This window comes from Mus caroli, unplaced genomic scaffold (genome assembly GCF_978045245.1).
Source record: "Mus caroli unplaced genomic scaffold, Mus_caroli_1 scaffold_11, whole genome shotgun sequence".
In the NCBI taxonomy this organism is placed as follows: Eukaryota; Metazoa; Chordata; class Mammalia; order Rodentia; family Muridae; genus Mus; species Mus caroli.
Genome location: NW_028227266.1, coordinates 13,105 through 25,684, shown reverse-complemented (window position 1 = coordinate 25,684; position 12,580 = coordinate 13,105). Strand labels below are relative to the sequence as shown.

At 39.4% G+C, this 12,580-nt stretch overlaps 1 pseudogene; it reads right to left on the bottom strand.

The window, feature by feature from the left end:
• Window positions 1-5,186: 5,186 nt before the first annotated feature.
• LOC110297020 (sentrin-specific protease 2 pseudogene) lies at window positions 5,187-6,839 on the bottom strand (annotated as a pseudogene).
• Window positions 6,840-12,580: the final 5,741 nt, after the last annotated feature.

Here is a 12,580-nt window from a genome sequence, read left to right as displayed (position 1 = left end):
GAGTCCCGGAGCCAAGATGGCGCTCCCTGCAGGGCAGGTCACTGTCCTCCGACTGGGAGGGTGCCGGATGTCTGCGGCCCCTAAAGGGTGCTGCCTCAGCAGCTCTGTGGCTCCCGCCTGTCCCAGAAGCCGTCTGCCCCCGTGGTCCCCACTCTGACCTGTACAGACTAAGCTCAGCGGAGTCCCGGAGCCAAGATGGCGCTCCCTGCAGGGCAGGTCACTGTCCTCCGACTGGGAGGGTGCCAGATGTCTGCGGCCCCAAAAGGGTGCTGCCTCAGCGGCTCTGTGGCTCCCGCCTGTCCCAGAAGCTGTCCACATCCTGAATTTTTGATCTTAGCCATTCTGACTGGTGTGAGGTAGAATCTCAGGGTTATTTTGATTCGCATTTCCCTGATGATTAAGGATGTTGAACATTTTTTCAGGTGCTTCTCAGCCATTTGGTATTCCTCAGTTGAGAATTCTTTGTTTAGCTCTAAACCCCATTTTTAAAGGGGTTATTTGTATTTCTGGAGTCCAGCTTCTTGAGCTCTTTGTATATATTGGATATTAGTTCCCTATCAGATTTAGAATTGGCAAAAATCCTTTCCTAATCTATTGGTGGCCTTTTTGTCTTATTGACAGTGTTTTTTGCCTTACAGAAGCTTTGCAATTTTATGATGTCAATTCTTGATCTTACAGCACAAGCCATTGCTGTTCTGTTTAGGAATTTTTCCCCTGTGCCCATATCTTCAAGGCTTTTCCCTACTTTCTCCTCTGTTAATTTCAGTGTCTCTGGTCTTATGTGGAGGCCTTTGATCCACTTAGACTTGAGCTTTGTACAAGGAGATAAGAATAGATCAATTCACATTCTTCTACATGATAACCACCAGTTGTGCCAGCACCATTTGTTGAAAATGCTGTCTTTTTTTCCACTGAAGTCTTTTTTGCTCATTTGTCAATGATCAAGTGACCATAGTTGTGTGGATTCATTTTTGGGTCTTCAATCCTATTCCATTGATCTACCTGTCTGTCACTGTACCAGTACCATGCAGTTTTTAATCACGATTGCTCTATAGTACAGCTTAATGTCAGGCATGGTGATTCCACCAGAGGTTCTTTTGTTGTTGAGAATAGTTTTTGCTATCCTAGGTTTTTTGTTTTTCCAGATGAATTTGTAAATTGCCCTTTCTATCTTAGTGAAGAATTGAGTTGAAATTTGGGTGGGGATTGCATTGAATCTGTAGATTGCTTTTGGCAGGATAGCCATTTTTACTATATTAATCGTGCCAATCTATGAGCATGGGAGATCTTTCAATCTTCTGAGATCTTCTTCAATTTCTTTCTTCAGAAACTTGATGTTCTTATCATACAGATCTTTCACGACCTTAGTTAGAGTCACATCAAGGTATTTTATATTATTTGTGATTATTGTGAAGGGTGTTGTTTCCCTAATTCCTTTCTCAGTCCTTTTATCCTTTGTGTAGAGAAAGGCCATTGATTTATTTGAGTTAATTTTATATCTAGCTACTGACTGAAGCTTTTTATCAGGTTTAGGAGTTCTCTGGTGGAATTTTTAGGGTCACTTATATATGCTATCATATCATCTGCAAATAGTGATATTTTGACTTCTTCCTTTCCAATTTGTATCTCCTTGATATCCTTTTGTTGTCGAATTTCTCTGGATAGAACTTTAAGTACTATATTAAATAGGTAGGGAGAAAGTGGGCATCCTTGTCTAGTCCCTGATTTTAGTGGAATTGCTTCGAGTTTCTCTCCATTTGGTTTTATGTTAGCTACTGGTTTGCTGTTGATTGCTTTTATTATGTTTAGGTATGGGCCTTGAATTCATGATCTTTCCAAAACTTTTATCATGAAGGGGTATTGGATTTTGTTCAATGCTTTCTCTGAATATCTATGCTCCAAATACAAGGGCAGCCACATTTATTAACGAAACTTTAGTAAAGCTCAAAGCACACATTGCACCTCACTCAATAATAGTGGGAGACTTCAACACACCACTTTCATCAATGGACATATCGTGGAAACAGAAACTAAACAGGGACACATGGACACTAACAGAAGTTGTGAAACAAATGGATCTAATTGATATCTACAGAACATTTTATCCTAAAACAAAAGGGTATACCTTCTTCTCAGCGCCACATGGTACCTCCTCCAAAATTGACCATATAATTGGTCACAAAACAGGAATCAACAGATACAAACATATTGAAATTATCCCATGCATCCTATCTGATCACCACGGACGAAGGCTGATCTTCAATAACAACATAAATAATAGAAAGCCAACATTCACGTGGAAACTGACCAACACTCTTCTCAATGATTCCTTGGTCAAGGATGAAATAAAGCTTTAGATGGTCGTGTGTTTTGTTTTTGTAATTTTCTCATTTTTAGCTCAAAACTCTCTGCCATGTTTGCTGTTTTGTGTAGACATACATTTATTCTGGTGGTTACTTCATAAGTGACTGGTTTCTAAATAAATATTATGATCAGCCTTTTAAAATTATAATTCATTTTTATTGTATGAGCATTGGTTTGTGTTTTGCCTGCATGTATGAATTTGTGAGGGTGTCAGATCTCCTGGGACTAGAGGTTCAGAGAACTGTGACATGTGGGTGCTGGTAATTGAACCAATGTCCTCTGGAAAAGCAGTCACTGTTCTTAATTGCTGAGCCATCTCTCTAGAGACTGCCCCCCCCACTTGTAGCCTTACTTCATTTATTTATTAAGTGCTTATATATTAGATGGTATGTCTATTGATATATTGTATTTTTTTCCCTTGATAAAACTTTAGTTTGTAGTTTTTATTAATTACCAGTTTGACAATGAAATAACTTCTTTCAATATGTATGCATTACTGATTCAAACTCTGTTTTTCTTCCTTTTGCAGGTGCTGATGACTGAACATTTGGACTCACACATCATACATGGGAAAGCTCTCCCATCTACCACTGAACTTCAGGTTTGTCAGTCATCTCTCCAGCATACACATTAAGCATTTGAAAATAGACACTGCTGATATTGGATGATAGCAATGTTCAGAAGACCTTCCAGAGGATTTTGAGGATCTTCTGTCCTCAAGGAATCAATTACAGACTTCTACTTGCAGAAAAGGGAAGAATGGCTGATTAGGAACAAAGATACTCCCAAGGGAGGAGTTGGGCAGGAGGAAAGAGATAAGATGGAAAACCACTCTGCCATAAAGGACCTGGGCTCTTCCAGCTCACCGGCCACCCATCATGGCTTCTCTTAATGAGGCCCTGGGTGCAACTTGGATCCTTACACTTACTAGCAAGTACTTGGCCAACTGAGCCATTCCCCCAACTCTGTGTTGTCTTTTCTATACATCCTCAAGCTGCTATAGACAAAAGAGAATTGAGACTTTTTTTGCCCTAAATCTGGTCCAAAGTATGAAGATACTGTGTATCAGTCAGTCTGTGGTAGGGGTCAGGAGTGGACCTGCCTGACTTCCCATTTACAGTAATGCAGAGTAGCTTTAATGACAAGTGGCCCCTTGTATATCAATACCTTTCTCCATTGATCCTACTTTACAGCTCAGCTGGACATAGCTCAACTGAGCTGCACATATATTCTCCCTCTACAACCCACTATAAAGGAGTAGATGCTCTCTGGAACATTCCAACTCTACTGCAGAGGCCCAGAACAGAGTAACAATCACTGGTGTGCACAATGTATCTAAGGCTTAATCTGGTGAGTCACACCCTCAACACCTGCTTCTCAGGTCACCTCAAAACCAGGTTTTATTACTATGCCATAAAAGAAACAGGAGACACCAGATCATGTGAAATGTTTAAATAACTTTAAACTTTATTAAGTAAAAAGTGCATAAATACTACCATAAGATAATGAATAGAAAAGTTAAATACAAACTATGACAGGAAATTAGATTATTATGTAACTGGTGGTTTCAACCCTAAATACTAAATACCCAATTTTCCACAGTGGGAATATTAATCTAATGAGAAAAAAAAATCAATTTCGTTTTAACATATGCCAAAACTTTTTAAGAAAAAAATTTAAATTAATTGGAACTTTTCAAAAAAAAAAAAAACCCAAACAAACAAAAACAATTCAGTACAGCAATAGATGGGGTTTGGATTCAATGAGATCTGAGATAGAAATGGACTTTTGCCATTATAGTTACTACAAATCAACTTGCAAAACTAAGGCAGGTCTGGGAAAGAATGAGTCTTTAAATGAACACGGTGCTTCTCATACTAGTCCTGGAGTCCAGTCAGTAGTTTGGCTGCAGTTCTATATCCTGTAGAGATCCAGCAGAGTACGGTGGTGCAGAACAGCACCAGTCTGTGCAACTCAAATCCATTTCTCATACTATTTTCAAGCTTTTAAAAAAATACAAAAACTTAAAAAAAAAAACCCACTGTCCCCTGCTTCAATTTAACAGCATACAACTCTATCATTAGAGATGCTAGTGAAGGGCTTCTGCCTCTTCCTGCTGATGTCCCTCCTGATCTTCAACAGGAAATGGCACTGTAATGAGCATTACTTTCAGAAATTGTTCAAACAAGGACTATAGGATTGGAATTTGACAATGGCCAAGGTTGCAAATAAAGAAAAGAAAACAGTCAGTGGGTTAGGGCCAGGAAGAGAAAACCAAACAAAACCACAAAAAAAGACAAAAATACAACAAACAAACAAACAGAAAAACAACAACAAACAAAATCAAAACCACAAAGAACAAACAACAAAATTAAAAATACAAAGAAAATACAAAACTGAAAACACAAACAAAAAAAACTCAAAACAAAACCACAAACAAAAAACCAAATGACTAAGAAACAAAAACCAAACCACAAACAAAAAACAACCAACAACCAATAACAGAAATGAAACCAAAATGAACAAAAAACAAAACCCAAACAAAACCAAAACCAAAAACACAAACAAATAAAACAACAAAAAAAATCCAAAAAATAAAAAACGAAAGACAAAACCAAAGACACAATCAAAAATGAACAAAAAGGAAAACACAAATAGACAACAAAAATAAACCAAAAACTACAAAACAAACAAAAAACAACAATTGAATGACTAAATCCAGCATTAAAACAGGATTTCTTCAACATGTGGTTTCCTGTGGGTTGGGCAGCAGCAGTTTCTAAGCTTGCAATAGTTGCATGCATCCTAGAGATGGCATTAGGGCATCAGTCCCACATCCCGAGTTAGGACTATATTGAAGAGAGTGAGTTTCTTCCAGTCAGGCAGCTCAGTACCTGACTCTCTTTAAATCTCTTCAACTCATCCTCCCTGAGGTATATTAGAAACAGCTATGGAAAAGAACAGAGATGAGGACCATAGCAACCAGGTGGATGTTGTTACAGTAATTGACTGTGCAGGATTTCCCAGACCATCCTCTTTCTGAAGGTGGGCATGTGTTGCTGAGAAAAGGTCACAGGCTGGTCCCTAGCGATGTAATCTGCATATTTACAGGTAACCATTCCACAGTCACTCCCATTCAGTTGCAGAAGAATCTCCTCTGATGTCGCACTGTACTGCTTCCACTCTAAAGGGTCCAGCTCAATGTTCCTGTGTGTCTTCCTCTCATTGTGTAAATATTGGAAGATGGTCTCACAGATAGACTTCCCTGTCTGTTGCATGGAATCGAGGTATACAATACTTCTTTTTCTTAAATCGATTACCACTAGGCTCCAATGTACCCTCTGGTGAATAGGAACCAAGATGAGTTCTTTTTCAAAGAGATTGATGCCTTGAGTCCATCTTTTCATGGAACTGTAACTGCTATGCTTTAGACATGAAGAATAGAGTAGCCTTGGTTTACATTTCTCTCAACCAGAAGGTTCATGTAGAAATTGATGGCCTCATCATTGAGCTACTGACCGTTCTCCAGGGTCTGGATATCTCCTCTGGTGATTTGCAATTTGAATCTGGAATTTAGAATTTCCTCTTGGGGTCCTGGACCCAGTGATTCTCAATTTCCTTCTCCATGTCCTCTGTAATATCAAGGACTTGATCCATTTCTCTGCTCTATTCTTGGTCTGTGAGAGGCTTTTCCTCTGCCGCAAGTACTGCTATCTTGTTGGGGAGTAAGCTATTGCCTCTGCCACGATCCAGGATGATCTGAGCCTGTGTTCCTGGTAAATCAGGCTTCAAACTGTTCCCCCTTCTTTCTTCACCCTTTACACAATCTTTCTTCTCTGTAACAGATTTCTCCTCAGAACTCCACTTCTTTCTCTTGTCTTGTGAAAGACATTCTTTTAGAACAACAGTAGATGATTCTTTATCTCTCTGACATGTTTTCTGATTCATGACTGTCTCCTGACTCGCCCCCTTTGATCTTCCAGTTGTTTTTAAGGATTGGGTGGGGCCTGTGTGGGTCTGACCTCACATCTTGGTCGCACTGAAGGTGTTGAAGCAACCTTCCGTACTTTTCCTTTTGGGGGCTTTGTTCTTTTTCTTCCATTGATGGAATAGGGCTGCTTGCGACCCTTGCCACCATTAGCAGGCTTCCTCCCAGTTACAGCCTGCTCTGGAGGACCTTCGGTCAACTCTAGGCGTTTTAGTTGTTTTCAGTCTCTCCCTGGGTTTCTGTACCTGACCCTTGCTAGGCTGTTCTCTCGGGAGCTCTAGGTCTTGAGACCCTGAGGGGTCTTCTTCTGAGCCTTGCCGGACTCTTTAAATACCATCCCTGTTCCATCCTGGCATTTCCTTTTTGGACCTTGTCTCAAAACTTAAGACTCTGTCTCTATCCCACTTTAATCCTGGTATTTCCGTTTTCAGACTTTTCCTGAAACTTCAGGCTTCTTCTCCAACCCACATTGTTTAGGTTGCCACATGGAGAACTGCTTGGATTGCTTTTTCAAGTGTGTTGACTATAATATAGTACTGCCTTTCTAATTTCCGAGGGAAAGCAACTCTATGCCTTGCTATGGGTGGGTACTCTTAGGTTGTTCACCCTGGTGTACAAAGAATCACTTCTTCCAGTAGATGGTTGGTCCAAGGTCACGAACCTATGAGGCTCCTTTATAAACAGTTGACTTTGCAGGTCTGTGTCACTCAAACAATGGACATAATTAAGCAGTCAATATCAGAGACCGATTTCTATATAGAGGTTGGCAGTTCACCAGTGGTTCACTCTGGAAAAGTCGGAGGAGTTCTAAGAATTCTTCCTAATAAGTATCATTCTTGGGTGCTGTAATCAGCTAAATATCCAAAACTTCCAAATAGGACTCATCTTCCTAGTTAATCACTTAGTAAGACACCAGGCCTAAACCTAGCAGGTACCACAATGGAGATAACCTCAAAAATGATGTTTAACTCAGAGGGTTGCCACTAGGCATAGCCTTCAAGGTTCCATTGCAGGGTGTGATATCACCTGAAAGAACACTAAGCAATGTTTTTGAAGGATGGAAGCCCTCCCCAACCCCAACTTGGTCCAGGGTTTCAAAGCACTCCCTTGCCTGAGTTGCAAGTTTGAATGTATTGATGCATATCTCATTTCTTCTGCAGAACACAGGGTTACCTAAATCCTCTCAGCATAGTTCAGTTGGTCCTGACTAGTACATGTGTCTTTTAGGAAACTGTCCAATTATGGTCAATTATAGAAATTTAAGTGCCCTTCTAAATATCTTCTCACACACAATAAATATGCTTGCTAATTACAAAGAATAAATAGAATTTTACAGTCATAAACATATTAGGTAGTGTTGTGTGACAAAACATGTATCTCCTCTGTATAAGGAACCCAGGGCAGACCAAAGTGCCCATATCACCAAAGTCCTACTTGTTGACCTGATAAGTTTTATTGGGGTTACATATAGGAATATGGGTGAGGGGTTACTCACAGGAGCAGAAATGGCTCAAAGACAGCTGCATCAACAAAGCCCACCCAGCATGGGTAATAGCTCACAAAATCTGGAACTTAGAGAAACTGCACAGCCTGTAGATGGCTCAGAGGGCTCAAGAATGTCCTTTCCAAGTGACTCAGTTGGTCTAAACTTCCTCCAGACAGGTGGTATGAGGGTGGCTCTTTTGAGAGTCTTCTTAGCAGGTCAGCTGCCTTTCATCTGAGAGGGACTCTCAGCTTTTATTGCTCTCTGGCAGAAAAAGAGCCTAGTGAATTTGATCAGTTTCAGGGACCATTTTTAGATTTTTTTCATTGCCTTTGTGCCTGATGAGCTTCCTTTCATAGCAAATGAAGGGTGGAGTGGTTCAGTGTTTCAATATTGGAGGAAACTTGAGACACTGGAACCAATTAACTAAGGATCAATCACAAAGAGAATAAATAAAATCTCACCATTGTCAATAGGATCCATTGAGAAAGATACATCACAAGTTCAGTTTCACTCCTAGCAATAACACAATCCCCGAACTCCTCCCTAGAAAACAGTAGGCAGAATTCAATTGTAGCTGTAGTTACAGAGGTGGGTGTTTTCTGTGGGTCCTGGAATCTGAACTGTAGCCACTATGATTAAACAGCAAGCACTTTACCCTCTGGTCTGTTTCAATGACCACCCCTTCTCCATCTTGAGCATCTCTTTGATCTACTCTCAAAGGTATGGAGATATTTTTACAAAAATGTGAGAAAAGAGTTGAGACATATATTGGGGTTTTTTCCACACTGATAATATTTACAAAATGTGCACATTTATCTATACCAATGATTTACTGTAAGGAAAAAAATGTATTTTTTTTCTGGAAAAGTTTTGAATTTCTTGTGATTGCTATTTCCCCAGGTATCATTTTCTTTGTACAAGGCCTCTTTCTCTTCTTTCTAATTACACCATGGAGGGATTTGTTCCCATACCAAGAAAAAAACTTGAAACTACCACATTGGTCTTACACCTCTGAATAAGCTAGCTGGGCTGCCTTTGTGATAGTGTACATTGTGTTTAGAGGATACATTTATTGTTCTAGGCCTGTAAAAATAAAATTGTTTTTAGGTTGTATAAGCCCTGAAGAAATTACTCTATCTTGAATGTACTCCGTGAGGTAGCCTGAGATGGACCACTTCCTGGTACAGTTGAGTTACTCTTTAAAAAAATTGATGAATGTTGCAAAATATTTCAGTGCCTCAGCTATTCCTATAAAGTGATGGGTCACAAGATTACACAGGCTCATGGTTAAGTTCTGCTTTTTACAAACTGCCTGCTTGCTTGCATGTCTGAGGCATCTGCTGGACATGCCACTAAATCAAGCCTTGCCTGCTCCTGGAGAAGATATGAGTTACTTTGGCTTCCCAAAATTGTTACTTTGTAGGTTTTGCCTATATAATCCTTTAGCTTGAAATAGCTGGGGCCTTATCTAGAGAATTCTCTCTTTGTTGGCTCTGGTCAGTCTTCTTTTAATAAAAATGCCTCTTATTTACTGAAAGCAAACTTGAGTCAGAATACTGAATCTCTGAAGGACCGCAGACCCAATTCACCTTCTCTTGCATGGTCCAAGGACTGCAGAATAATGTTTCTAGTTCTTAGATTTATGTTCCGTTGGTTAGCTGTTCTGGCTGGCACCTCTCTAAGTGTGCTTTGCCTCAGCACAGCCCTCATCTCTTCTTCCTGATATTGAAAAGAATCTTCTGGCTATTTTTCCAACCACTGTTGGTTTTATTAGGCTAATAAATCCCTTATAATCCTACTTAGAGAGATTTTTGTTTTTGTTTAAATTATTAATGGATGTTTACATTTGTCCAGGGTTTTTTTTCCCTCTTTGAGACAACTGTATTATTTTCCCCTTTTAACCTAACATTATCAGCTCTAGGTCCTAAGAAGAACTGGAACATGATCATGATATTTCTTCTTAAACCATTGTTTGATTTTCTTCTACATTTGCATGTTTTATTGAATCACATCAACATGTTCCTGGCTTTCCCCTACTTTATTATTTGTCTACAATTTTGATTTGAGACAGGATGTTCTTATGTAGCCTTTGTTGGCCTTAATCTTGCTATGGTGCCTAGACTGGATTTGAACTTGAGATTCTCCTGCCTCAGCTTCCACATTGCTGAGATTACAGTCATATAACCCTACACCTAGCTTTTACTTTTCTGTTTTTGCATCAAAGATTCCTAGCCACGTAAAGTCTGCTGGGGTTGTTTGCTCAAAAGTTTGTAATAATTTGGATACATGCGTCTGACTTTGTTTCCCTCCATCACCGTGTGTGTGTGTGTGTGTGTGTTCATAGGAATGAACTCAGAATCTCACACAGACTTTACCAATGAGCTATTTTCTAGTGGATTCATGTTTCTTGGATGTATGGCAGAACTTTCTAGAAAGATACCTGTTTCTTATGCTTTATTTTTGGGGAAAAGTCATGATACCTTATTGCCTCAGACTGGACTCAGTGTGTCCCCCAACTGGCAGGGAACCTGGGCTTCAGTGTTCAGGTGAGCAAGGAGTTGGTGGAAAGTGACAAATAGACACTGACACAGAGAGAGTGCTGTATCTGAATGTATTTTCTAAAAGTGAGCATCAGACTTATAATACAGAATAAAACAAAGAAGTTAGGTGACACATCAACCAAGGTACATTGAAGTTATCTGACACAAAACAGAGAAATTCCTACATAAATACTGGCAGTAACCAGGCAATGGTTACAACTGAGATAAAAAGCTGTGCTTTCTAAAGTTAGTCATTAGGGAGCCAGGTGAGGAATTTTCAGCCTAGTCACAATTTATCCTATTCCTCTGAGCCTTGTGAGAGCTTGCATCAGGGGGTTCTGCTCTTGCTGACCTTTTCATGAATAATGCAATACTGTAGTTTCTCCTTAAACCACAAGGCAATCTTCTTCTTAAACCATTGTAAATTCCTGTATATGGGAGTGACTCAGCTTTTATTCTAAGTGATTTTGTGGGGGACTTACTTCTACTAAGTACTGTAGTCTGCCATACATAACTATGATAAGAATTCTAAACTTACTTTGCTAAGCCCGCCCTGAAATTTCTAACTCTATATAGTAGATAATAAGGCCTAATTTCTTTCACTATCTCTCTTTCAATACTGGAGGCAATTCATCTGAATAGGTAACGTTCTTACTGAATTCCAAGCCCAGGGTCAGCTCAAGGATTGCCTAGGACATTGGTGAAGGCCAGGATAAAAGTTCAATCTAATTTTGGTATTTGACAAATCATTTCTTAGAGGCACCTATAATAAAACAATACTGAAAGAAAGCACACACATCCATTCACTAACGAACGCAAGGACAGGATTGGAGCATTCGTGTTTCGGGATGCCATGGCTGTAGGAGACTAAGATCCATGAAATTTTATGCCTCAGGATTGTGTCCAAGATTTTTTGCTTGCCACTCAGACTTTACTGCAGTGGGTTTGGTACCTCATTACTCTCTTGTGGCTATATAAATGTTCTTTCACCTTTCTACTTGCTTTTGGTAGGTTATGTTGTCTAAAAATTTGCCTATTTTCTCTAAATTTTCAAATTAATTGGCATAGCACTCTTTTCCTTAAATTATTTCAAAACTTGATTAGTATTAAGATAATTTAGTGTTAAATGTTGAATGTAGAAGATTCTGTTAGATTATCAAGACAGCTTTAGACATATGTAGTGGTTTGAATAGGTTTGGCCCCCATAGACTCATGTGTTTGAATGTTTGGCCCAGAGGAATAGCACTATTAAGAGGTGTGGCTTTGTTGGAGTAAGTGTGGCACTCTTGGGGTGGGTCTCCTATGAGTACGTTCCACCCAGTGTAAAATACTATTCTCCTCCTGGCTGCCTTTGGATCAAGAAGTAGAACTCTCTTCTCCTCTAGCATCATGTCTACCTGTATACTATCATGCTTCCTGCCATGATGACAATGGGCTGAACCTCTGAACCTATAGTCCAGCACCAATGCTGTCCTTTTTATAAGAGTTGTGGTGGTCATGTTGTCTCTTCATAGCAATAAAACCCTAAGATAACAGATTAGATAGTAAATGTTTATAATGCTAAATTTTATATTTTTCTCTCTTCTCTTAAATTTTTGTTTCTTTTGATACTGAGATAGGATTTGACATTATAGTCAAGACAGGTGTAGACCCCATTAGTGTCCCAGTACTGGAATTAAAGCTGTGCTCTTCCATGCCCAGCTTTAATTAGTTCCTGTAGTCTAAGATAATTTAAATAAGCTTGTAAGTGATATTAAACTCTGAGAGGACCTGTGAGGTAACTGAGCTTCCATCAAAGAGCAAAAGAAGGAGACAACATAGCAACACTAGCTTGATACACAAAGTAACATGGTGTGCAAGCTGAACCCAACAAAACTAGTCCTTCATTTGTTCAAAATGAGTAAACAAAGATCTTCAAGTATTCTTTCCCATGGAAAAAAACCTCTCTTTAGACATAAAAAACCCTGTTGATAATTTTAAGTTACAAAGGGATACAGTGGAGTCTGACCTGTTGGCTTTTTTTTTCCCCAATTCTCAAGAAAATGAGATCTGCATGGGCAATGGAGAAAGAGGTTGTTTGTTTGTTGTTTGGTTTGTTTAAAAAGGATAGGAGATTGGAGAGATGGCTCAGTAGGTAAGAGCCCTGGCTGTTCTTTCAGATGACTGGGGTTTTATTTCCAACAACCAAATGTCAGCTTGCAA